The 23813-nt window shown below is 51.5% G+C and overlaps 1 protein-coding gene and 1 long non-coding RNA gene across 21 annotated transcripts in view; both read right to left on the minus strand.

Moving 5' to 3' along the window:
- Camta1 (calmodulin binding transcription activator 1) overlaps positions 1–23813 on the minus strand; it is a 744390-nt gene that overhangs the window by 592625 nt on the left and 127952 nt on the right. The window lies entirely within an intron of this gene.
- Positions 11809–12652, minus strand: LOC125610789. The gene is made up of 2 exons (XR_007340805.1): positions 12389–12652; positions 11809–12145 (listed from the first exon to the last, which is right to left on the minus strand). It is a non-coding gene; the product is annotated as an uncharacterized LOC125610789 (long non-coding RNA).

Raw genomic sequence — 23813 nt, forward strand, 5'->3', positions numbered from 1 at the left:
GCCTGAACTGTGGCCCCAACCATGTAGGCCCAATGGGACCGGGGGGGGGGGGGAGCACTACTGAAGGGACTCAGAACATCCATAGCTGGTACTCCCAGCAGGACCATCAGAAAGGGCTTCTGGGAGGCTTACTAAACTGCCTCTCTGAGCTTCCTCCCAGGATGCTCCTCTCTAGAGGGAAAGCCCAAGGGAGAAAAGGCCCCACAGTGGGATTTGAAGAAACTGAATGACAGGGACAGGTTGTAGGGTGCTCCTGTGTCCCACAATTCGAAGCACTAAGATAACCCCTTTTCATGTGCACCTAGGGAACTGAGCCCCAGGATAACTTTTTAAGCAAGGAAAACACAGTGAAGGGACAGAGAAACTGTCCTGAACTCCAGGGGTCCTCTCCCCAACTACACCACCTCCATTGCCACAGCCTTGTGATTTTTAATTTTCTTCTAATTTGGGGATTGCAGCAGCGTTCTAAGAACCCCTCTAAGTGTTTTAGGGAGATGGTAATGGTCCTACACTAAAATAATTCAACCAACACTATAATTTTAGTGCCACCATCAAAATGAAATAATGGCTGTTTACTATGTTACACCTTTCAAATGACCTTCATTTGAATACAAATTGTGGCTTGAAATTCTAAAAGCTGCTCAGTTCCAGAAGGCTGCGGAAACACAGGAGCTCAGTGAGGGCTGCTCTTCCCAGAGCCTCCTTCCATAACCACACAGTTTAAATGGATCTCTTTCTCTGGAGCTGCTGGAGACCCATTTAGCGCCTGGATGTAGAATTAAATGGCCCTGGCCCTGCGAAACAGGCCCAGGAGCTGGAGGAGGCCAGGCCTCCCTCGAAGCAGGTGAGGGGCCTGTTACCTGGGAAACCTGCCATGCTGGAGACTGCAGCAGAGAGAGTTCAGGAAACTTCCTCCAGGGGAAAGGGGACAAGCTGCCCTGCGGAAACAGCCCATGTCACCATCTCGCTCCTTCCTGCTCTCCCTGCCACACTGCCCTCCACAGCTCCCTCACCACACCAACAGCCTGCTGGGCATCCCGCACCTCTGCCACCTTCTCCTCTGCCTCTGCTAAGACCCGACTCTGCCGGAGCCAAGAGGGAGGCCCCTGGCAGCCTGGTTACACATCACTCTACCTGTGTCCACTGAGAGGCCCCAGAGGAGAGGGAGGGGCAGGCCGGGGAGGGCTGTCCTTTCTGTGCCTGTCTGGGACAGCCAGGTTAGAAGTGCACTTTGTACCCAAAACACCCAGATCCCAACTAATGTCTGATGGATTGAAATTTCATCTCTAGAAGCTTCCTGGGTGCATCAGCAGAATGTCTATCCTGTCTAAAACACTGTGATTATTACTGATTTTTGTTTCCACCCAAATGAAAACAGTTTCAGAACCCAGGTCAGGCAATTTTTACAAACACGGCTTAGGTCAAGCACTTAATCTCTGCAAGACTTAGTTTCCACATCTGTAAGTGATAATAATGATACAATGTACCTAGTAGGCTGTTGTGACACACAAATGACATAATAAACATTTAAAAACTTAACCCAGTGCCTGTCACCAGGTGCTGCACAAATATAAATTCCAGAATGTGCTGGATTTTTTGCTGCTGTGCCTCTAGCGCGTCCCTTGCTGTCCAGCTTGCTCTAGATGCTCTCGGCAGGTACGGGCTCTACCAGCAGGCTCCACCCACGACCTTCTCTCCCATCCAGTGCCCTATTCCTGTTATTTGCCAGACTTGGGTCTAGAATATTCTCTGCCCTCTTCCCTTCTTGTGCATGGCCCATCCACCCTTAGGGAGACTGGCTCCTGCTGGACCACCCTGGCCTATGATCCTCTCCTCCTGAGCCGCCAGCTCCCTCCGGAGGCTGACCTCCAGGCCGATGTGCTCCCTCTCAAAGGCATCTTCCTCAAGGCAGGAGCCCTTGTCCCCCAGGTCCTCATCCAGAGCCCAACAAACTGAACTCTGTATCTGCTGTCACTCCCAGGGGCAAGGGGAGCCTCCTCTCCCCTTCTCATCAGCCACCACATAATCCTGGCCCCGGTCCCCAGGACCCAAGGCCAGCAACGCCAGCTCTTTCCTTGGTTCCACAAACACACCCCAGTGGTCCTGCTGATGAGTCCTCGACACCTCTGTGTTGGTGCTCCTCTTTCCGCTCCTGGTCCTGATCTTCGCTGTCAGACTGACCCACCTCACTCCCCCGCTGGAGTAGGTGGAGGGCCTGCCCAAACTTCAGGTTCGGCTCCTGGTGCCTCCCTTGGGTCTGCCGCCAGCAGCTCCGACCTGAGCCACTCCGCAGCATTGAGGAGGAAGAAGCCTCAATCCTTGTGCAGCGAGGATGAGCCTTAGGATCACTACACTCAATGACAGAAGCTAGACGCAAAAGACCACCTGTGCACGATTCCACTAACACGGCAGGCCCAGAATAGGGGACTCCACACAGACAGAAAGCAGACTGGAGGAAGCAAAGGCGGGGAGAGCTGGGGGCTGGGCGGTGACAGCTAAAGAGGTGGGGTCTCTGGGGGGCAGTGAAAATGTTCTAAGATTCATACTGAACCTTCTGGGGCTCACTTTCCCTCAGGAAAAGATCCTGAGCCCCTCAAGGCCAGGGATGTCTGTCCTTCTCCTTTCCCCAAAGCTCTAAAATTGGTTGTAGCGATGGTCGCACAATATGAATATGCTAAAAAAACAGAATTATATGCTTCAAGTGGATGAGCAGGGCCGTGTGTTAAGGACGTCTCAATACTGTCATCACGCTCTCCGCGGGCTCCACCCCTCCTCACCCACCACACTCCCCTGCCCCAGCCTGAACTGCTGAACTGCACCCAGGAAGTCCTGGCCATCAAGGTAGCACCTGTCATTTACTCTTTCCTTCCTGGTTTCAACAAATGGTGACTGTGCATGGACAACCACCTCAAGAGTACACAGCACTGCTTCCAGGTACCCACAGTCTAATGAAAACCAACAGCAAAGGAGCCAAAGGACACTTCGAGTGCCCTGTGCTGACCATGCGCTCCGCTGCCTCTTAAGTTTGTAGTGAACGTTTCAGGTTGACTCTTGATCTTCTTGAGAGGATCCTGAGCCCCTTGAGGCCAGAGATGAAGTCCGTCCCTCTCCTCTACCCAGAGCTCACCCTGTTTGTGGGTGGGTGTTAGAGTCTGTAAACAAGTCAGGATGGCGCCTGGCATTTTGCCAGGGGGAGTGGTTTGTGAGGTGGCACCAGCGAGCCATTAAGTGTGGAGATTTCTTATTGGCTGACTGCTGTATCTAGTTTATGTTAATTAGATAAGCTGTGTGGAATGTATATATACCCCTCCTGACCTACAATAAACGGCTCCCACTCTTGCTGTATCAATCTACACAAGTTGCTCGTCAGCCCCGGCTATTTTGCTGCAGCCGGACTGCAGCAGATGGGTAGGGAGCATACAGAATTGGCCCAGAAGCCCTCGGACAGCTGCCTCAGCGTGTCTGGGGCAGGTCCTTCATCCATCGCTGCCAACGAAGTCCTACCCTGGAAAGCACAGTGGGCACCTGCCTCACAAGAGCCAGAGACCACAGGGTGACTACATGAGCTACAGACTGAGGGTGATCTGTTGAAAAGTTAACTGGTATTTTATGGACTCATCAGAAATGAAAGAAAAGTAGTTCCCCTTCTCCTGGAAGATAGAAGCCTTTTACTTATTCCAACCTATGCTTGATATTTGTTGGATGAATGAATGCTTTTACTATCATTGTTAATTCCCACAGGGGAGAAATAAGTCTCAAATCCCTAGGCCAGAAGAAGATGGCTAGCTGCCCTGCAGGATGTCCCTGGGGAGAGGTCTCTGCATCTCCAAGGTCTCACTCTGAGAAGGGGTGAGGCCCAGGGGTTTGGTGAGAGGAGAGAAGCCTTCCTGGGGCAATGGTTGGCTCTTCCACGGTCTAGAGAAGACACAGGTGGAGGGACTCTGCAGGTGGGGAGTCAGGGGTCTGAGTTCCGTCAGACAAAGCAAAGCTAAGGTAAGGAGCGGAACCTCAGAAGGAGTGTGAAGAGCAGACACCAAATGCTATGGCTTTTGTGACCTGAACAAGACTTGAAGTGGCCCTGCTTAGCAAGGTGTGGAGCTACCAGAGGGACCACCCAACCCTGAATGGCTTCTGCTGGTCTCAGCAGTGGGGCAAGAAGAATCCGATGAGGAGCAGAAGCTGCCACAAAGAGGGGACTGTCCTGCACTCTGAGCCCCAGGGTTCTCTCTTGCACAACCTGGAGCGGGATGCCCCAAGAACTCCTGATTTGGGACCAACTTCTAATGGTAGCAGATGGGGCCTTGAACTGTATTTAATTAGATTTAAACAAAGAAATGTAATCTTCCCCGCACTCCTAGTGTCTTGGAATGATTCCAACCTGACATTTAGGGGGATTCTCTGAGATGATTAATTCATATCCGCCTCACCGGCCAAGCACAATTCCTGGACTTGGAGGCAACTGATGTTTTATTTTTTGAGACAATGACCAGTGAACCATCAGAGAACTGGGGCAGAGAGAAAAGCATGGTCTCTCAAAAGTTTCTGCTGCTTGGGGAATCCCAATGAATGACAAGAAGAATGGACGAAAAGAACCCCAGAAAATGTTTGCAAAGCCCAGGAGAGAAAAAGAGGCCGGGAAAGAGGAGAGGGCAAGTCCTGGGCGAGTGAGAGAGCCCTGCAGCTTTCCCAGTGCAGTTCGAATGCCAGGTGAGGGGCTCGGGGACTTACTGACCCATGACAATGAAGCCTGTGGTCAAGGCAACACCGAGCTCAGCCTGCAGCTGGGGACCTTCAGCAAAGGTTCCAGGGACAAGTCCTCTTCAGAGTCTTTTTCAGATGCCCAGGCTTAGGTATGTGGCCGTGACTCAGTGGGAGAACCTCTCCCACAGACAACTAGGCTTTAGGTGGCAAAAGGGCTCCATACCCACAGGAGATCGGCAGGAACTATTCCAATTCCATGTGGCTCAGAAATGGCCCTAGTCCTGCTGCAAGCCAACCTACAAGACAGCACTTCTTTACCAAGCATAAGCCTCCCTCTGGACAGCCTCCCCAATCTCAGAGCTCAGCAGAACACTGGCTGGCATCCCGAAGCAGAGCGGACAGACAGACAACGGGGACCAGAGGACAGATAAGCCTTGACTTTCCATCTCCCTGACACCCACCCAACTCCCTGATTTGCAGAAAGCCCTTCACTTCAGGACAGAGCCTACCACAGCCAACATTTACGTCAATCCCTCAGCTTGTATAAGAAAAATTGCTTGTCTCCACTCGTAGGCCACCATGCCGTGTGCCACCCCATTTAGAGTTTATTTTACATTAAATCTCCAAGGCAGAGACCCTACTGTTGGTCTGCATAAAGCAGAGTTATTGGTCCAAGTGTTTTTAAAAATAAATGCAACTCCAGACCCCAAGAAACTGAAGGGACATTATGGGAATACACAACTGTATTGTTTTGTTACTCTATGAAAAATTGGATTTCCTTACTCCAGCTTCCCCGCCTGCTCCTGGGCTCCTCCCTCTCCTTGTTCCTCACCTGAGACTCTGCTGCAGCTCCTGGCACCGAGAACAACACATATTACGAAGCAGGACAGCCCGCGCCCACTCCGGGGTCTCAAGCTGCTCTGCGTGCCGCGTAGAGGGCCCCGACGAGCCCCAGCTTCCGTCTTCCTGCGCACTGGGAGAGTCTGCCATTTAAGCCAAATTCCAAATAAGAACCCCATGGCCTCAAGCTGGGATTTAAGGATCACGTTTCACCACAGGCCTCCCTAAAGGCTGGTCCTGACAGGGAGATTCTTTATGCACTGAGATTTGGAGACAAAAGGTTCCTTCCAGGTAGATGCCCTGGACATGGTGGAGCAGCTATTGCTTCAACTCCCCCACAGCTCATACTGTAAGAGGAAGGGGCGGCCCTTCACCCAGGCTCATGGCCACAGGAACATCCACAGGACTGAATCTGTCACCATACAGTTGAGTTCCGAGTGCCTGAGGACACAATGACCCTATAAGGCAATGTTCTGGCAGACAGGGAACAGGAGGTTAAGAAACTGTCCACGGTCAAGAAAAAATCAGGATGTGACTGGCCATCCTGCTCTGCGTGTTTTCCAAAAGAACTGAAATCTCAGTCTCAAAAAGATATTACCACTCCTATGCTCCTTGCAGCACTATCCAAAATGACAAAAATGTGGCACAGCCTAATGTCCACCTCCAGATGAACAGATAAAGGGGTCTTGGGATACGCATGCAGCGGGGCAGAATGCCGCCTTAAAAAGGAAGGGTTCTGCAATATGGGACAACATGGGTGGGCCTTGAGGACCTTACACCAGGAAAAATGAGCCAGTCCCAGAGGACCAGTCCTGTGCAACTCCACATGGTTGAAGCACCTAAAGAGCCAAACTCACAGAATCAGGGAGACTGCATGGTGGCCACAGAGGCAGATGGGAGGGGAGCGTGGGGAGTCGCTGACCGACTCCAGACGTGATGATTCCTTCTAGAGAGCTGCTGAACACCATTGTGCCTTCAGAGAACAGTACTGTGCCGTTCACCTAAAAGTCTAAGATAATACACCTCCTGCTAAGTGTTCTTGCCAAAATAATAATAATGAAAAAACAAATTAGGCTCAGGATAAGTTTGGATACAGAGAATAAAGTCTACGATCATCCCACCCTCACCCAGAGGCATGATCAGGATTCTGCTTTTGGCCCCTTTAATCAACATTCCCTGGCCAACTGCCAGCTCCCAGGGCAGCCAGGCAGGCCTCCCTCATGGGTTCTCCTTAGCAAGGGAGCTCAATGAGGGCGGGGACAGTGCTCCCTACACCTGGAAGAGCAGCCTGACACACTGCAGGAATCACAGAAGCGGAGAGAGTGGATACAGTTTAACTGAAAACATTAGGGGACAAGGTGCTTCCTAAAATATGATCCTTTCCCCAAATACAAAAAAAGAAAAAGTAAAAACTCAAACACCTGTGGAAGGTCAAATCAATACTAGTTTGTTCAAAGGAATGAGTGCATGTCTTCACGGAGTCTTTTTTGTCTTTATTAAATACCAGGAGCCAGGCGTACTGTTGCAGTATACACAGGACTGCCCTCAAGCGGTATATTATTCTCCCCTTCCGTCCACATGTTTACAACCATGAAACACAGAAATGGAGTTCCCTCCCCACTAGAGTAACAGGACAGCCAGCTCTCCCTGCATGAGAACCTGCCCATCTCAGCAAAACTTCTCAAGGTGCGTGCGTGCATGCACGCGCGCGCGCGCACACACACACACACACACGCGCGCGCCAAGAAGAAGACAAGAGGAAAAGGAGGCTCCTGGCCAAGTTTCTTTCCAGAGCTTTCAACCTCCCAATGATGCCAAGTGACAAAGGCCTACAAGAGCTGTCCCTAGGAAGCTCTGCCCTGACATATGCCCTGTCAAGATATGCCTTGTCCTGGGCTGTCCACACACAGGAGGCCTCTCCTTCAAAAAACAACCCCAGGGGCTGGGGTTGGGGCTCAGTGGTAGAGTGCAACCCTAGCACATGGGACGCCCTGGGTTTGCTTCTCAGCACCACATAAAAATAAATAAATAAAATAGAGTATTGTGTCCAACTACAACTAAAAACTAAATATAAAAAAAAAATTTTTTAAAGCAGCCCCAGCACCTGGCCTGGACCCCTCCTTTTGCTAGATCACCTCTTGGTTTCAGTGAGGCAGATGGCAGCAGGTGAAGAGCCAGGGCTGGTGGCCGGTGGCACTGAGTCACACCTGGGTTACAGTGATAATGCCATTACTGAGATCCTGCAGTGGCCAGAGACAAGTGCCTGCTTCTCCCAGATAACCCTGTCCTTTCCCTTTCTTTCCTTTCTCCTTCAGAGAGCAGTGATCAGCCTGATCACCAACCTAACATCAACACAGGAGGGCCATGGGATTTTATCCCGGCCACAGCCATTTCCCTGTACCAAATCAGCTCTAATGCAACCAAGCCTTCAAAGTCATCAAATGCCTTTTAATAAAGGGCCTGCCTGCAGATCTGTTCTTTGGTTAGAGACCAACCAGGGATGCATCTGCCGCTGAGCAGCCGAAGACAACGGTAAAATCAGTAGTGAGGGCAGGGTGCTTAAAAACAGCTTCTGCCTTGATGTGCCTGCAAACTGTCCAGGAGATTGGAATTTCAGAATCTCTACTTTCAGCTTATTCTTGTGCTCACTAAAGTCAGGACAGACTGACTCGGATATCATTGCACCATCTGCTTATTGATGACCTTTCCGAGGTGCAGTGCCACAAAGAAGAAATTTCAACACTCCCGCAAGAAGCTGCTAGAAACCCTCCCACTCCCACACCCCCACGGGGACCTGCTCCTGATGAGCAGGTCCAGAAGAACAGAGAGGGCCCACTGTGTCCTCTGCTATGGGAATCTCTTGTCCTTGCACTGTTCATGACTTCCAAAGTCTCCTCCATCTCTGCCACAGTTGAGCAGCAGCTGGTGACAGAAAGCCAGCGTTCTCTGGAAAGGGGCTCTGGAAAGAAGCTTCCGAGGCCCTCTAAAGGAACAGAAAGCAAACCAGAGTGCCTTCCCTCCCGATGCCCAGGGAGTGGCATTCGGACCAGATCAGCAAGGCAGCCAGGCAGAAGGGAGAAGATGAAACGGCCAGGCAGCAGGGGTCCCGCAGACACTGCCCACGGCTCTCATTCTCGTAGGCCGTAGTGCACAGCAGCCCAGTCATACTCTACAAGTCAGTGGGTCTGTTCTGCTCAGAGGCTGCTGTGACCCAGACGTTTTAGAGTCACCAAATTCTCCAGGCCTCACCTGGGGCATCAAGCCCTGTCCCTGCTTCCTGGCCCTTGGAGTAACCCCTTCAAGCTTACCCTGTCACCAATGCTGGTCTCCACTCAGTCTCCACTCCTGCTGCAGTCCCACTCCCTACCACCAAATTCAGCTTCCTGCAATGCTGAGTGCACCAGCCTCGCAGGGAGAGCGCTACCACGCCAGGCAAACAGAGCAGGGGCGAGGGCCCAGGCCTGGGATCACAAAATATCCAATATGTGCAGGCTGCCCCATGGCCAAGTGGCTGGAACAGGGAAAAGGTCTGCTGTTTCCGTCCCCACATTCCTGGAAGTTTACAGTTGTAGAACAAAAACAAATTCATGATTTAAAATAATCTTACAGAGATGGAAAACAGAGTGTGGGAGAAGGATTAGGGAAAGTGGAGGGACCAGAGGTTGCCTAGCCAGGAAAGCAGGATGACGTCCATGGCGATGTGTGGTTCTGATGGGTACATGAATCAGCATGGGACGTGAATGACACAGACGCACCATGTGCACTGTATCAGTGTCGGTGCTCTAGATGTGACAGTACTACAGTTAGGCAATAGGGAGCCATTGCAGGGAGCTGGCAGAGGGGACACAGGGCCTCTCTGTACTGTCTTTGCCATTTCCTGCAACTTTATAATGATTTCAAAATAAAAACTTGAAAATTGGCTTGACCATGGTCTACACCTCATGCTGAGTAGTATGGATGACTGGATGCATCTGAACTGCGAGTCGACACTGCCTGGGAAGGGCGAGAACTGGTCTAAGCTCTGTTTTGTTAACAGGGAGAAAGAAAGCACACCCTTCTTTTAGTTGCCCCTCCAAGCTCCACAGGGAGGTGCCTGTGGCATGGAGGGGAGCTGAGGCTGGAGAAGCGTGCTGAGCCAGAACGAGCTGGTCAGGGCAGGGATATGCAGAGCCGATCTCGCCTGGCTCATTGATCCCCAGCACATCACTCAGCCCTTCTCACGACCTAAAGCAGATGTGAGTGTCCTCAGATTTCAGGTGAGGAGCCCGAGCAGGGTATGTGGCAGCAGATGATTAGAGCCCATGACTCCTCTCTGCACTGGTCACCTCAATTCAGCAATGCCCCAGCCCAGGCTGCCTCCACTCAGGTCACAGGCATCCCATTGCCCCTACCACAAACCAAAACACCACCTCCTTCCTGCCCAGACTCCAAGTGCAGATCCCCTCTCCTGTCTCCTGCTCAGAGGCTCCCTAATTTAGCACGGCCCACGCTGGTGGGACAGGTGCCCTTCGCAATAGAGGAAGCATCTGGCTGAGTTCTTGCTGCAAATGATGTGGAGGCCAAGCAAGGGTCCCCATGCACTCCAGCGGTCATTCTTGCCCCATCTGATCTCTCACTTCGGCCCAGAGCTTCCTGGGCTTCTCTTGTCAGGATGAAGGTCTAAATCCTGCAAGTATCCCCCGACTTGACAAGGTGGAGGGCGCCCTTGGAGACAGACGCTCACCTCTGCACCCACGTCCCAGCCTCTTGCACACTCTTGCTCACTGCAGTCACACTCTGCAGCTGGCAGCTCCCCACTCACACCCACACCCTCCCCTGGGCCTGTTTGTACATTCAGCCCCTTCACCTACCATGCTCTTCCCCACATCTACCCCTTCACTCTGTCTACCTGCCTCCTTTCACCGGGGCATCTCCAGATCATCCTTCAGGTCTACACTTAACTGGCACTTCCTCAGAGTCCTCCCTGGCCCACCAGGAGAGGGTGATTAGCCCTACATAGGTGCTCCATGCTCCAGGGCCCCCCACGCTTCCCCCACGGTGATCCTATTCATCATTACCTCCTGCTTGCTGGTCTGCACTGCCGCGCACAGCATCTGGCACAAGTAGGCACACAGTAAATGTCTGTCTAATTAATGAATCTCTGATGAGGAAACCAACATGACTTCCTACGGCCACATTCTCAGGTGGGAAGCTGGGATGGGAACTCAGGGATTGTCCTGCTCTGGGGGCTGTGAGCTCTCTACCTTAGTCAAAGACAGGGAGAAGGACGAGCCCTCCAGCCTTTATTTCTGATCTTGCCCCAACACAGACAGAGCCAAGGGCAGGCCAGGACACAAGTGCATGGCTCTGCTTGGTGGCTCACTGGATGCTGGAAACATACCCAGAGCCACATTAAGAGCAGTTTCCTCAGCAAACGAGTGGGCATGGGCTGCTCCTGAGGATGCCCTCCAGGGCAGGGGGAGCTGATGGAACCCTCGGGAGTAGGGGCAGTGGGCTTGGCAGCAACAGGAAGAAGCTGTGCAGCTTCGGGCTCAGTTTGGCAATTTATCGAGCTTTTCAAGTTGATGCATTATTATTAGTTTGCATATTTCTAATGTGCCCTCTAGTTATTAACAGTGATATAATGCCAACTGAGAAAACCAAGGGACCTCAGAAATATTTACATAGCAGCATAATTAAGACTAAGAGCTGAGTCGCCAAGGGATCCCACTGATTTTCTGGGAGAGAAAAAATAGGACATTCTGACTTCACTCCCTGCCCAGAGACCCTCCCTGAAGTTGGGGCTGGGCAGAAGCCCCCTGTGCCTCTCCTATGACCACTGGGGACCATCAGGGCAGGACACCTCTGGGAGATGCATAACTGCTTCCCCTCAGAAGACTCAGCCCAGACCTTCAAAGTGGTACAGTGGGAGTTGATGGGTAGGAGCACCCAGCTCTGACGTCCTCAACCACAACAATGCCCCCAGGGAGTCCTCAACAGAAAGGCTGAAGGGCCCTTGGACTGAGAAGGCTCTCACTGAGGAGCAGCAAAGCCCCTCCCAGCCTCAGTCCTGGCCCTGAGCGGCAGAGCCTCCCGCTGAGCAAGCCCTGCAGCCAGACCCAGGGGCAGAGCAGAGGCTGCCCTCTCCCTCTAACAGGCAAGGCCCTTACTCAGTTGTGTCTCACAGCCTCTTTGTCAACACCCTCTGCCCCTCCTTCCATCCAGAATTCCATTCTGCATCAGAAAACTTCAGGTGGGTTCCAATAGGCTCAACCACCATTTTGTCGATTTTGTCATGAGTATCTTTTAAGATAAAAAAGGAAGTATGTTTTACAAGTGTTTGGGGTCCACTGATGAATACAGTGGAATATTATTCAGCCATGAGAAGGAACACAGATGGACCTGGAAACCATTATGCTGAGTGAAAGATGCCAGCCACAAAGTCAAACACGGTGCCACTGCATTAATAGGAAGTGAGAGGGGAGGCAGCTCCTTGCAGAGAGGAGGCAGATGTGGTAGTCTCAAGGCTGGAGAGGCGGCGGCCCTGGGGCAGTGGCCAAGGGCAAGAGGGTTCTCTTGGTTGATGAAATGCTCTGTAAATGACGGAGGGGATGGCTGCACCATTCTGCGCATAGAGAAAAACCACAGATCAGTACACTTAAAATGGGTAAACAGGATGGTGTGGAGATTGAACTGTGATTTAAGGCACAAAAAACTATTGGGGGGGATCCCTGTTATTCCTTGTGAGGCCTCGGAAGGCAGTGTCATCAAGGTCCACCTGCAGAGGCATGGGACAGCCTGCAGCACTGCAAGCCTGGTCCCTGCCCTCTCCCAAGGCTTCCCCCTCTCCCCTTCAGCCCACACTCACAAGCTTGCTCTTGACATAGGAAGCTGCTGCTTCAAGCCCCAGGAAGATCCCAAGACTGGAAATCTACATTCCACAGGACACAACAAGCAGTAACTAATGCCAGACATGCGGCATCGAGCTTGCAATAAATGTCATCCTGTTTGGCTTCTGAAAGGGTCTCTGATATGCAGTTAATGCCGCATTCAGGCTCCATCCAGCCTCCATCACAGGCGATATGCAAATACGGCTTTTGTCACAACCGGCACTAACTCTAATAACTCCCAAAGTGAAAATGTTCCCATAAAAACCACCATAAAAAGTCCCTTATTTTATTGCCAGCTAAGTTTTCTTTACTTGTTGTCAGGACTTTCTCCTCACTGCTGATTAGCTAACAGGCGGCACGTCATTTCTTTTCCTTTAGAGAAACCAGGGCACAGAGTCACCAACCTGTCCCCCCCTCCATCTGGAGCCGCCTTGCTTCAGCTGCCACAGCTGCCCAGCCCCTTCTGAGCCAGAGGGGCTTATAAACCACATTTACCTTCCCCGACGGGTGGCAGAAACGCATTACCTTTGCTCTGCTGGTTGCACGCCATGGTCAAATGGGAATATAAAAATCAGCCTTATTTATAACGACGGAATGCCTCTGCTGCTCGGGTTAGAACTGGCTGTCCCCTTGACACATACCACACATACAGAGGCATGTGAAAACACACACATGCATAAAAGGCACACACGAAGGCACACACTCACACATGTGCACACACAGGCACACAGAAACACATACATTCTTGGATGTGTGCATACACTCACACGATGCTGCTTTTTCTGAAGTGGCTCTCACGTACATCCCATACAAAAGGGCACCCACCCGTCAGGCTCTCCCAGGTAGCCAGGCCTCTCAGTGCCTTAATCGAGACACCTCCCTCTCTGTCTCGAAACACCACACACCAGGACTCCCAGATAGACCGGACCTCTCTAAATCTCAACCTGCCACTCTGTGATTCTTGAAAGAGGGCTGCAGAAACCCTTTAACAGGACACAAAACATGCCCCTGCCTCCATCCACAAGGGTATCGAAATCTCTTGGTCCTCCTTCCAGATAATTCCTGGTAGCATCCCAAATGCAAGACACACTGACTGCTGCTTCCTGCAAAGAGGCCCTGTGGAGAGATGCTACCAGGCCTCCTTGCACCGATTTCCCTCTAAGCAACAAGGTCTCCAATGAAATGCAAGACTAAAGTATAGTCCAGGCTCTATGATGTCTCCCAGGTTCATGCAGATGGGGCACATGCAGTATGCTGCGCCTCTACCCAGGGCACCCAGGATTCTGCACCCTACCTGAACCCTATCAGAACCTAGAACACTGCACCTATGCAGTTAGTCTTGGGATAAACTCAAGGATGATGTAGGCATCTGAGCCTTTATGAGGACCTGCCATCCCCTAGGAGACACTGGGAACGTGACCCATGTGGAGCAAGGACCCTGGATCCTCTCTCCCTTTAACAAGGTCAGGAACCAGGCCTGCACCCCCATTCCTCTGCTCTGCCTGGCCGCCAAGCCAGTGAGGGCGCCCCCGCCTACCAGGCTGGGGACCACAGCCTGCCAATCAGGCCTAGGGAAGGGTTGGAGAGCCAGGCAGGTAAACCCGAGTGCAGGCCCCCCAGCCCCTTCTCCTCCCTGCCGCCGATTCCTTTACGTGGGGTTTTAAAGGTCATGTTCTCCGTCAGTGGAAACATTCTACATGACACTTCTGAGGCAGAGACTCCTTTTAAAGGCATTTAATCCAAGAACAGCCACCCCCTGAAGAAAAGGGTTTATAGGTCACCGCTCAGGTGGCCTACAAATCATGCTGGCTCCAGCGGAGGGTGCCAGACACGAGAGGAAGCGGGTGGGGAAAAGCTGGAGGAACCTCAGCCAAAGGGGAATACGGCCCAGAGCAATGAAGGGTGGGTCCAGAGGGGCCAAAAGGGGCAGGAAAGGCAGGGCCACCAGGGAAGGGAGGAGCCTGCTGGGGAGGGGCCAGGTGGAAAGGGCCCACCAAAGGGGTGCAGGCTGGGGGGAGGACTCGCAGGCAGGAGGAGGCAGGCACCTTCCTCCCCACCCTAGGGCCCACCTGCCAGCAAGGACTAGCTGACCTGGGTGGGGTGAAGCATAGTCTGAGAGTAGGGATTTGGAGAGGGTCCCCCAGCTGGGCAGAGTGGGAGACCAGAGTACGGTTTGCCAGAAGTCCTCTGCCCAGGTCTCACTGTGCTATGTGCCCCCCACACACATACACACACATGCACACACACACACACACCCCAGCTCAAAGCATACTTGTGTGATGAATAAATCCAGGTGTCTTGGCAGAGGCCGGATGCTCCAACAACACCTGAGACACCAGGCCTCTGGGGTGGGAGGGGTGCTGCCAGATGCTGGGAGCACCAGCCTAGGGAGGGTGAGGATTTGACAGCTGGGCAGGAGACTCCCATCCTGGGAGACCTGGACCAGCCACTAAGGGGTACACACAGCCCCCCACCCTCCCTTCCCTGGAAAAGGGGTTTTACTGCAACAACCAGAGAGCTCCACCCCCTGCAGGCTGCCAGGGAACCCAGCCAGCCCCCACCTTCTCCCACCCTAGAGGCTGGGTGCTGTTCCAGAGCACCCAGCTTCCAAACGTCCAAGCCAGGCTGGCCTCATGGTATTTATGTCCTGTAGAGGCTGAGAATGAATGGGCTTAGATCAATTCAATCAATCCCCTCAAAATGTTAAAAACCTAAGAAAGGTCACTGCCAGTGAATATTCCTTTCAGAAGCATCTCCCTCTCCCGCTCCCCACAACCTCCAGCACTGTGTCAAGGAGATGTTGCGGAGAGTGCTGGGCCCTTCTGCCCCTCAGCCCCACAGCCCAGGCCCAGGCAGACCACAGGAGGCAGAGCAGGAACACCCAGCTCTGAGCAGGCCACACACACCTTCTTGTCCACCCAGCACTCATCCTGTGCACAGTCCTGATGGGTGACAGGTTACAAGGCCAGGCATGTGAATGGGGGGAGGTGTGTCCTGCAGACTGAAGACTGAGGCTGAGCTCTCCCAGGAGACGGTCCTCCAGCTCCGGCTGCCTAGGCCTCAGCATTCCGAAAGCTCATCCTGCCAGGATGTTCATTCTGTGAGCTACTCAGAGCCTCACAATAGAATCCTCACAATTCCAATTTTTGCTTAATTTAACCAGAGTTGATTTCTGAGGCTTACAACAAAGGAGCCATAACTGCATCACAGCCCCAGCACTTTTTCCAAACCTTGCTAAATTCAGACAAGTTAAGAAAAGCAAGAGTGAAATGAGAATTCCAAAAACTGCCCTAGAATCACTACCTACAATCAGATGGGCTGATCTACAAAATCGCCTTAAGCAGATGTTTCCACCCCAGACTACCTGGGTCTAAAATCCCAGTTCTCCCACTTACCAACTACGTGATATTGAGAGGTTACATAACCTCTCTGGCCTCCAGTGCCTCACCTATAACTTGCAGATAACAGATCTAACTGTTCTCGCAGGGCTATTGTGAAGACTAAATATGGCATATAGAGAAAGGGCTTGAAGTGAAACCTGCCCATAGTCGGTACTCTGTACCTGGGAAAGTCAAGCAGATTAAATCATCCGCTGGTCCTTCCTGTACATGCATCATTTATTCAGCACCCACTGTGGGCCCAGCACTGCCCTAGGCCCGTCGACACACAAGCATAGTGGACCTGGCCCCCAGAAGTCCCTGTAGAGCTGGAGAGACAGACTTGTAAACACATAAATCCTTTTGCGTCTGATGTGATAAGACTATTCTGGAGGTATCCACAGAGTGCGGTGGGAGCACAGGGAGGAGTGATTAATTTGGCTTTGAGGGTTGGGGAGTCTTTGCAGAGGAGGTGACATTTGAGCTGGACTTTGAAAGACGAGCTCTCCGCAGAACTAAATCTGGATCCAGTGCCAAGAGAGTCAGCTTCAAAAATCAATCCTGCCACCGGAGGAGGGGCAGCCAGCCACAGGCCAGCTTCTCAACAGCTCCCTGCGCCAAGGATGCCAGCTCCCCCAGGCCACGAGTGCCCAGACGTTCCCTGGAGACCAGACCAGGTTTTTTGGCCTCATTTTCCAATCATCTGACCCCATCTCCTCACCCCTAACTTAAGAGCTGTCAGTTCCAGGCAGACTCTCTGGTCACTACTCCTTAAATGAAACTTACAAATTCTTCCACTAAGAATAATCATGGTCACTTTAAAATTACATCCTTTGTAGAATGCTTTAGATCTCTCATGAGGGAAGAGAAAGAATAGTGGTCACGCACAGAACTTCATCCCAGCTCTGCAGCCAACTGTGGTGACCTGGGGCTGGTGATTTAATTTCTCAGGACTCAATTTCCTCATCTCTACCATGGAGTAAACAAGTTGTTATGGGGCTTGGATGATTAATAGTTGTGAAGTTTTTTGAATAGGATTTTACAAAAAAAATGGGCACTCAGTCAGTGAGTGCTTGTGCCTCTGAGTATATCCCACCTGTCCCCCTCCCTCTGGCCTACTCTAGTCATTGGACCTTAACTCCTCTATGATGAAAGCTAGGAATCTGCAGGACGGTGGACCTGAATCCTGGCTCAGCCTACATGGTTACTACATGACTTTCAGCAAGTGACAACCTCCTCCAGGAATCTGAGACAGTGAGGACTGTCTCACTGAGTACTAAGATAGTGTATGCCATGTGACTAGTACCTGCTAGGCAAGACACACTCAGGAAACATCAGTTTTTTACTAACCAGTTATTTTCCTGACTGTGCCCTCCTTGCAGCCCGTGATGCATCTTGCCGGCACATGTCTCTCTCCCTGCCCTGCACACACCTAACACATTGCTAGACACCTAGGAAATATGGACCATCTGATTCTCAGTTGCCTTGTTCCTGCTCTGAGCAAGTGACTTCATCCAGTCCAGGATGTGAACCGTAGTACCCAATACCACTGTTTCCTTGCAGACCCTGTCATAGTGTCCCTATGTCCTGTGGAGGATCTTCACTCACCCCAACCCCCTCCACATTGTCTGAACTGTGTGTGCAGAGGATTCTGAATGGCCCCTTCTCTTGGAACACACTGTGCACAAATCTGTGCTTCCCCCTAGATATCTATATAATTTTTTTCAACGCAAACTGAACCGAGGATGAACATGTTTTCAGGACTCTCTGCAGAATTGCTGATGTTATTTTTGAGTCGTTGGCAGCAAGGACTCTGCCAAAATACTCAAGGTCAAGAGACCAGCATGGTTCTAGGCAATCTGTACCTCTTAAAACAGTGACAAATATGTTATTTAATTTTAATGAGCTTTTTTGCATCTCAAATCTAATTACAGCATTATCAAGTACTGCTTTGAACTGCAGGTGGCTTCTCATTACGTGTGCGAAGCCTGCCACGAGCATTTTTCGTGAATACTAATAACTGCTTAATTTTACTATCTGCTTTAAAAAAAATAAAAACTTTCAGCAACTTAGAAGGCTGGGCTTTATAAAGCGTCTGTGGAGGGTGCACCACACAGCAATGCAGCTTAATTAAAAAAAATAAATACTGTATGTGGCCACCCTGGAGGGTGACAGCTCAGGAAGCTGCAGATGGGCGGTGGACTTGGGCCGGGAGGAGATTCGCTCAGTGCACTTCTTGGAGGCTCTCTTTTATTGCAGTCTTATTGCATGACATTCAAATTTCCCAATTTGCTTGCAGTTCAGAGAGAACGATTCCGTCAACAGATTTTCTGGGTGACAGACTTCAGTAATAGGCCTGGAGCTGGAGGTCTCTGGGGACACGCTCCAGAAGTCTGTCGCATAGACAGGTCCAGGAAGATGCCTGTGGATCCTCACGGAAGCTGTCTGAGGAGTCTGGCTGCCTCCTGGCCAAGCTGGGATGGGGGAGGGCAGAGGAAGCCAGTCAGGCCTCAGCTGTGGGTGAAAAGCTTTACAGCCCCCGAATGGTGAAAGTTGGTAAAATCTGTAGCCATGACCCCCTGCCAGTGGGTTGGTGCAACGGCCAGGGTGTGTGTATTATTCGTGTATTTTTAAAATTGTTAAGGTTGAACTTTATCTTGGGCTGGCCAGCTCTGACTGGCACCTTCTCCAGGGAGAGGATCTAGGAGGGAAAGGCTGCCCACTTGTCATTTCCTTCAGGAAGATTCCTGCAGCGTGTGAACTATGGAGTTCATCCGCCTCTGGGTTTTGTTGCTGCAAGTCCATGCCCTATCTCTGACCAGGAGCTCCTGGAAAATGCAGGTGACAGCTGAGGCATGGGCTGTCCCCTGCACGGACAGACCATGCTGTGGATGCAGCTGCCCTTCCCTTTCTTTTCAATTCCCCTTATGTAAAGGTTTAGATTTTAACTGCTCCCCAAAGGCCTATATGCTAATGGCTTGGACAGCGGCCTGTGACACTACTGGGAGGTAGTGAAATCTTTAGGGGGCAGAGACTAAAAAGGAAGTGATGTCACTGGGGGCGTGGCCTTAAAGAGGATATTGGCACCGGGCCCTTCTTCTCTTTGCTTCCCAGCTGCCATGAGGTGAGCAGCTTCCTCCACCATGCACTGCCTCTCCACAGGCCCAGGAGCAACAGGACCAAGTGACCATGGCCTGAAACCTCCAAAACTATGAGCCAAAATAAACATTTTCTCCTTTAATTTCTCCCAGATATTTTATCACGGTGACAGAAAGTGACTAATACATGATAGGACCAGATCAGCCTCTGTCCTCAAGTTTGAACCCTGCCTGGTATACAAGGTCACGCTGGCCTAAGGTCACACTCCCCACATGCCTGTGGGCAGCAGAAAATTGGTCCCCTAAAGATGTCCACATCCTGATCCTCAGAATCTGTGAACATGTTGTCACGTGGTGCTAAGGAATAGATATGGTACAAATGTGTCCCTGACAGGTGCACATGCTGGAAGCCTGGTCCTCCACATCACAGTGCTGGAAGGCAGAGCCTAGTGTGAGATGATCAGATTGAGGGGGCGCTGCTCTGGAAGAGACTGGTACTGGTCACAGGGAGTTAGGTAGTTGTTCTCACGAGACCAAGTTGCTATAAAAGGGCAACACTCATCTACGGCCACATCGCCCTGAATGCAGCCAATCACGTCTGATCTTGGAACAGCAAGACTGGCATCTCCCTGCTCTCTGGCTTTCCAGTCTCAACATGTGACCTCTCCCTTTGTCATGCACCCCCACCATGATGCCATCTCCCATGAGTGACAGAGTCAGAGGGTCCCTCACCAGAGCACATGTCAGGCTATCTGGATTTTTAGCCTCCCAAACTGAGCTAACTAAACCTCTCTTCTTTATAAAGTATGCAGCTTCAGGGATTTTGTCTTACCAATGAAAAACTGGTCAATAGACATAGTATTAATTGCATGGCTCATGCAATTAAGGTAGCTAATCTGCTAATTTTGAGATGAGAAAGATTTTCTGGGTGTACCCAATGCAATCTTAAAGAGTCCTTAAAAATGGAAGAGAAGTCAAAGAAATATGATGTGAAAGGGACTGGCTTTGCCAATGGAAGATGGGGCCAGGAGCTAAGGGATGCAAGCAGCTCCAGACACTGGGACAGCACTAGAACGGACTCTGCCTGGAGCCCAGAGAAGAACACAGCCCTGATGTCACCCTGATTTTCACCCACTAAGACCCATGTCAGACTTCTGATCTCAGACTGTAACACATCTGTGTCCTTTTAAGCTACCAAGTCTGTGCCATCTGTGGGGCAGCGACAGGAAGGGAATGGGAGGTGGAAATGCACTGAGGCGGGCCTGGAAACAGACAGCAGGCCCAGCAACAGCATCGCCAGTCACACCACCCACCTCCTCAGACTGGGGTAGGGCAGAAACATTTTGGACCACTTTCCAGTTCCCATTCCTCTCCTTATATTGGTGACCTAGCAGCTTTTCTTCCAAATTTAGTGAATTTGAGGCCAGCCTCCCTCATCCTCCAGTGAATCTCCTGGGTTCCATGTCCCAGGCCCATGCCCAAGGAGCCCTGCTGCAGGGAGTTTGTCTTTTGGTGTGTGAACAGCTGCGCTCCCAGCCACTTCTGACCCGTCTTTCCCACCAGGCCTCTCGCTGTCTGTGGGTCCCAGGGCCCAGGAAGACCCATACCTGAAGGCAGGGAGCAGCCCGATGTCAGCTTCCAGGCGGATACTCTGCTCCCACGACCACAGAGGAGTTAATGGGCCAACGCCAAGCCTTTTGTTTTTATAAGAGAACAAGTGGTTTATGACAAAGAACAAAGTTTCCTTCTTTACGAGGCCATCCTTGGTGCTCCTCCCCAAGCCCATTAAGTCTAGTTATCTCTTACACGACACAGCCACACAGGTACCGCTGCCACCAACAAGTTCATTGAAGAGAATTTATAGCCTAATTGTGCAGCTGTTGCCTTCTGAGTAAGTTTTAAGAGATTGTTACACAAGCAGTGTCATAATTTAGTCATGTTTTCATCTTACAACTGTACTGTAATTACTGTTGCTAAAGCGAATGGTAAACAAGAGAGTGAAGGGGACCAGCCAGCATCTAACAAAATGTGGGGCCAGCAGGGCAGATGACCCTTAGGACCCTTCAGAGCTCTCTGGAAGCCCACTCAGACCCATCAGCCCCAAGGTTGACCATGAGCTTTAAGCCATAGTATGCACCTGAATGTTCACCAGGGGAGGCAAGAAACAGAGAACTGTCTGATCCCCAGATTCTGTAGGGACTGTGGTTCTGACAGGAGGTTGGGGCTTCCCAGCAGGGAGCATCCCTCAGAACTGCTGCCTTAGCTATGATTCTACAGAGGGCCAGAACATGGCAGAACCTAGACAGGTCTGGTGTCAGCATGCAGCGAGCACAGAACAGAGTAAATGCTTAGTGCACATCTGTGCAGAGGGAACCATAAGCTTGGTTCCAAATGAAGCTTGCTGCAGCACTCTCTCAAGCAGAACATACTAGAAAACACTGCAGCAGCAGAGATGCCCTGAGCTTGGCCTTCCTGGTGCACGCTATTGGTTTGCACAGAAAGACCCAGTGGAGAAAAATCCTTCTGAGTGCCTGCCTCTTCTGCCATGGGCCACGGGTACAGGACAGAGACCCATTCCCACAGTCCTGGAAGTCACCCCCTCCATCCAAAGGGCTTCCTCCCCGATGTGCAACACAATAGTGGTCTCCATGCCCAGCTCAGAGCTCAGCAGGACACTGAGCATTAACAACATCATGCCAGAAAGAAGCAAGGGACAGAGATAGAGTCCAGGCAAGGGTCCTCAGGAGAAACCCAGGCAACTCAACAATCACAGAATCAACAGCAATCGTGAGGGCCATCTGGCCCTGGCAGCAGCCTAAACCTTGAGGCACTACAGCTGTCTCCAGTTTAGATAGAAGGTAAGTAAGGTTAAGTGAGGCCAGGGCTCCCCCATATCTAACTGACCCAGATCTCTGGTTCCAAACCCCAATTCACAAAATCAGACCTTTTTCTGTGAACAAGCAGCAGCCCCTCTACCGAGCCCAGAGTCTGCCTCTAAACCAACACAGCCCCTTGCACACTGAGGCACAGGTGCCTTTGGCCACAGAGCAGAGGAGCAGTTAGGGGACAAGGAAAGGTGGAAAGATTTGTAGCAGGTGCCTGGCTTCATTATCGTTGTCATCATCATCTACCCCAAGGTCCCTGCTCCCCAAGCCCCCACCTCAACTCGTCCAAAGCTACTAGCCATGATTAGTTGAAGGTGATTAGGGGAAGGTCAGATGCTCTTCAGAATATGGTGGCTAACGAGGCTGGAAGACTCATTTTCAGATCACCTGAGCCACTGAGAAAAACTGAAGGTCCAGAGACAACAATCAATAAACCAAAGCTCTTCTAACAGAGGAGAATGAAGACTACAAAGCAAAGAAAATGAAAATGTAGACCTGGAAAAGTCTCACGCTGAGAAAAGTCAAAGTGGTCCAGAGAGGGGAGGTCTGCAGCAACTGTTCAGTCAGTCACAGGCAAGAAGAGGGTCGGTGGCCTCTGAGGAGGGCAGGGTCCCAGCCAGAGCAGCTCCCCCTTGCACTGTTCTGATTCTCAGCTGCCAGGGTGTGGGGATGGCTTTTGAGAGTCCACGGTCCTTCACAGGCTGGTCTTGGAGCCAGCCTACTCCAAGCTCAGAGCCTGTCTCCTGTGTGGCCTTGGGGAAGTGGCAACCTCTCTGCACCTCTTACTGTCTCGTCACTGGAGTTCCCACTACTGTGCTGCCAGGGACAGCAAGCCTGGCACAGAGAGACCACCCATCAACAGGATCTCTCTTCCTATTCTGCAAAGTCAAATCCCAAGCTCAGGATCTGACAAATAATCATGCAATTTGGGTTATGAGATACTAGAACTTGTGGGGCACCTGGGATAGTATTGTGGCTTCTGAGGATAGAGAGAAAAGCCATAATTGTGAGGCGGATAAACTGGAGCTTGCCCTGCCAGCATCCCAAGTTGGAGCTTCTAACCTGCACTGGGCACCAAGGGCCACCTGCTGGGGCCTCCTGCAGGGAAACCATCTCAAGCCCCACAGCATCTGAGACCCAGACAGCCTGCTCCAGTGTCTCCACATGATATCAGTCCTCTGGCCTACAGTCCACACCTCTTACTGACCTCACATTGGTCAACCATCAAGTGACCATCCAGAGGTAACATGAAGAAAGCCACTACATGGGAACCAGCTCTCCCACACTGGATGGCAACAGCAACACGAGTACCAAAGAGAGTGTGTGGGCCACGGTGGTGAGGCTCAAGCTGCGGCCACGTCGCTGCTCAGGTAGGGGCCTAAGCCTCCACCCTAAGGACCCCACTGCCCGTGTTGGTGCCTTGGACTCAGCAGCAACTTGAGAAGCCTAGGAGCCTTGGCACTGAACCAGAGTCTCCTCGGGGCTGAAGGACCACAACTTCTCCTGTGAAAGCAACCCATAACTTCATGGACTTTCACATCATTGCTGGGTTTTATGCCAGTATAATGCTCAGCCATTTGATGTGGGATTATGTGCTGTGTGTACCAAAAAGCTCATTAAAAAAAAAAAAAAAGAAAAGAAAAAAATGGAATGAGCGTTGTTTTTGAAAGGCCCTTAACAGACTATAAAGCGCAGTGACTTTCACACCTTGGGTTTTCCCATCTTCTGTTAGAGAGTTCCTCAATCAAAGCTAACTCTGGACATAACGAGGGGACAGGGAGGTAAGAGAAGTGAGCCCAGGGTCAGTGTGGCAGGACGCTCCAGCGTAGCTGGAGGGGCCCTAGGGCAGGTGGGAAAGGGAAAGCTCGTGGCTGGGTATGACCTGTCCCCAAGCATGACACCACAGTGGAAAGCCAAGGCATGGGGGGCGGGGGGGGCAACTTGCAGCAGGGACCGTGGGCAGTAAAGGAGCACAGCCTTCCGCCTCCTGGCCATGTTCCCCAGGTTGGGCCCCAGCCCTCCTAGTTCCTCCAGATCTCCACC

The sequence above is a fragment of the Marmota marmota genome, unplaced genomic scaffold, assembly GCF_001458135.2.
Source record: "Marmota marmota marmota unplaced genomic scaffold, marMar, whole genome shotgun sequence".
NCBI classification, from domain to species: Eukaryota; Metazoa; Chordata; class Mammalia; order Rodentia; family Sciuridae; genus Marmota; species Marmota marmota.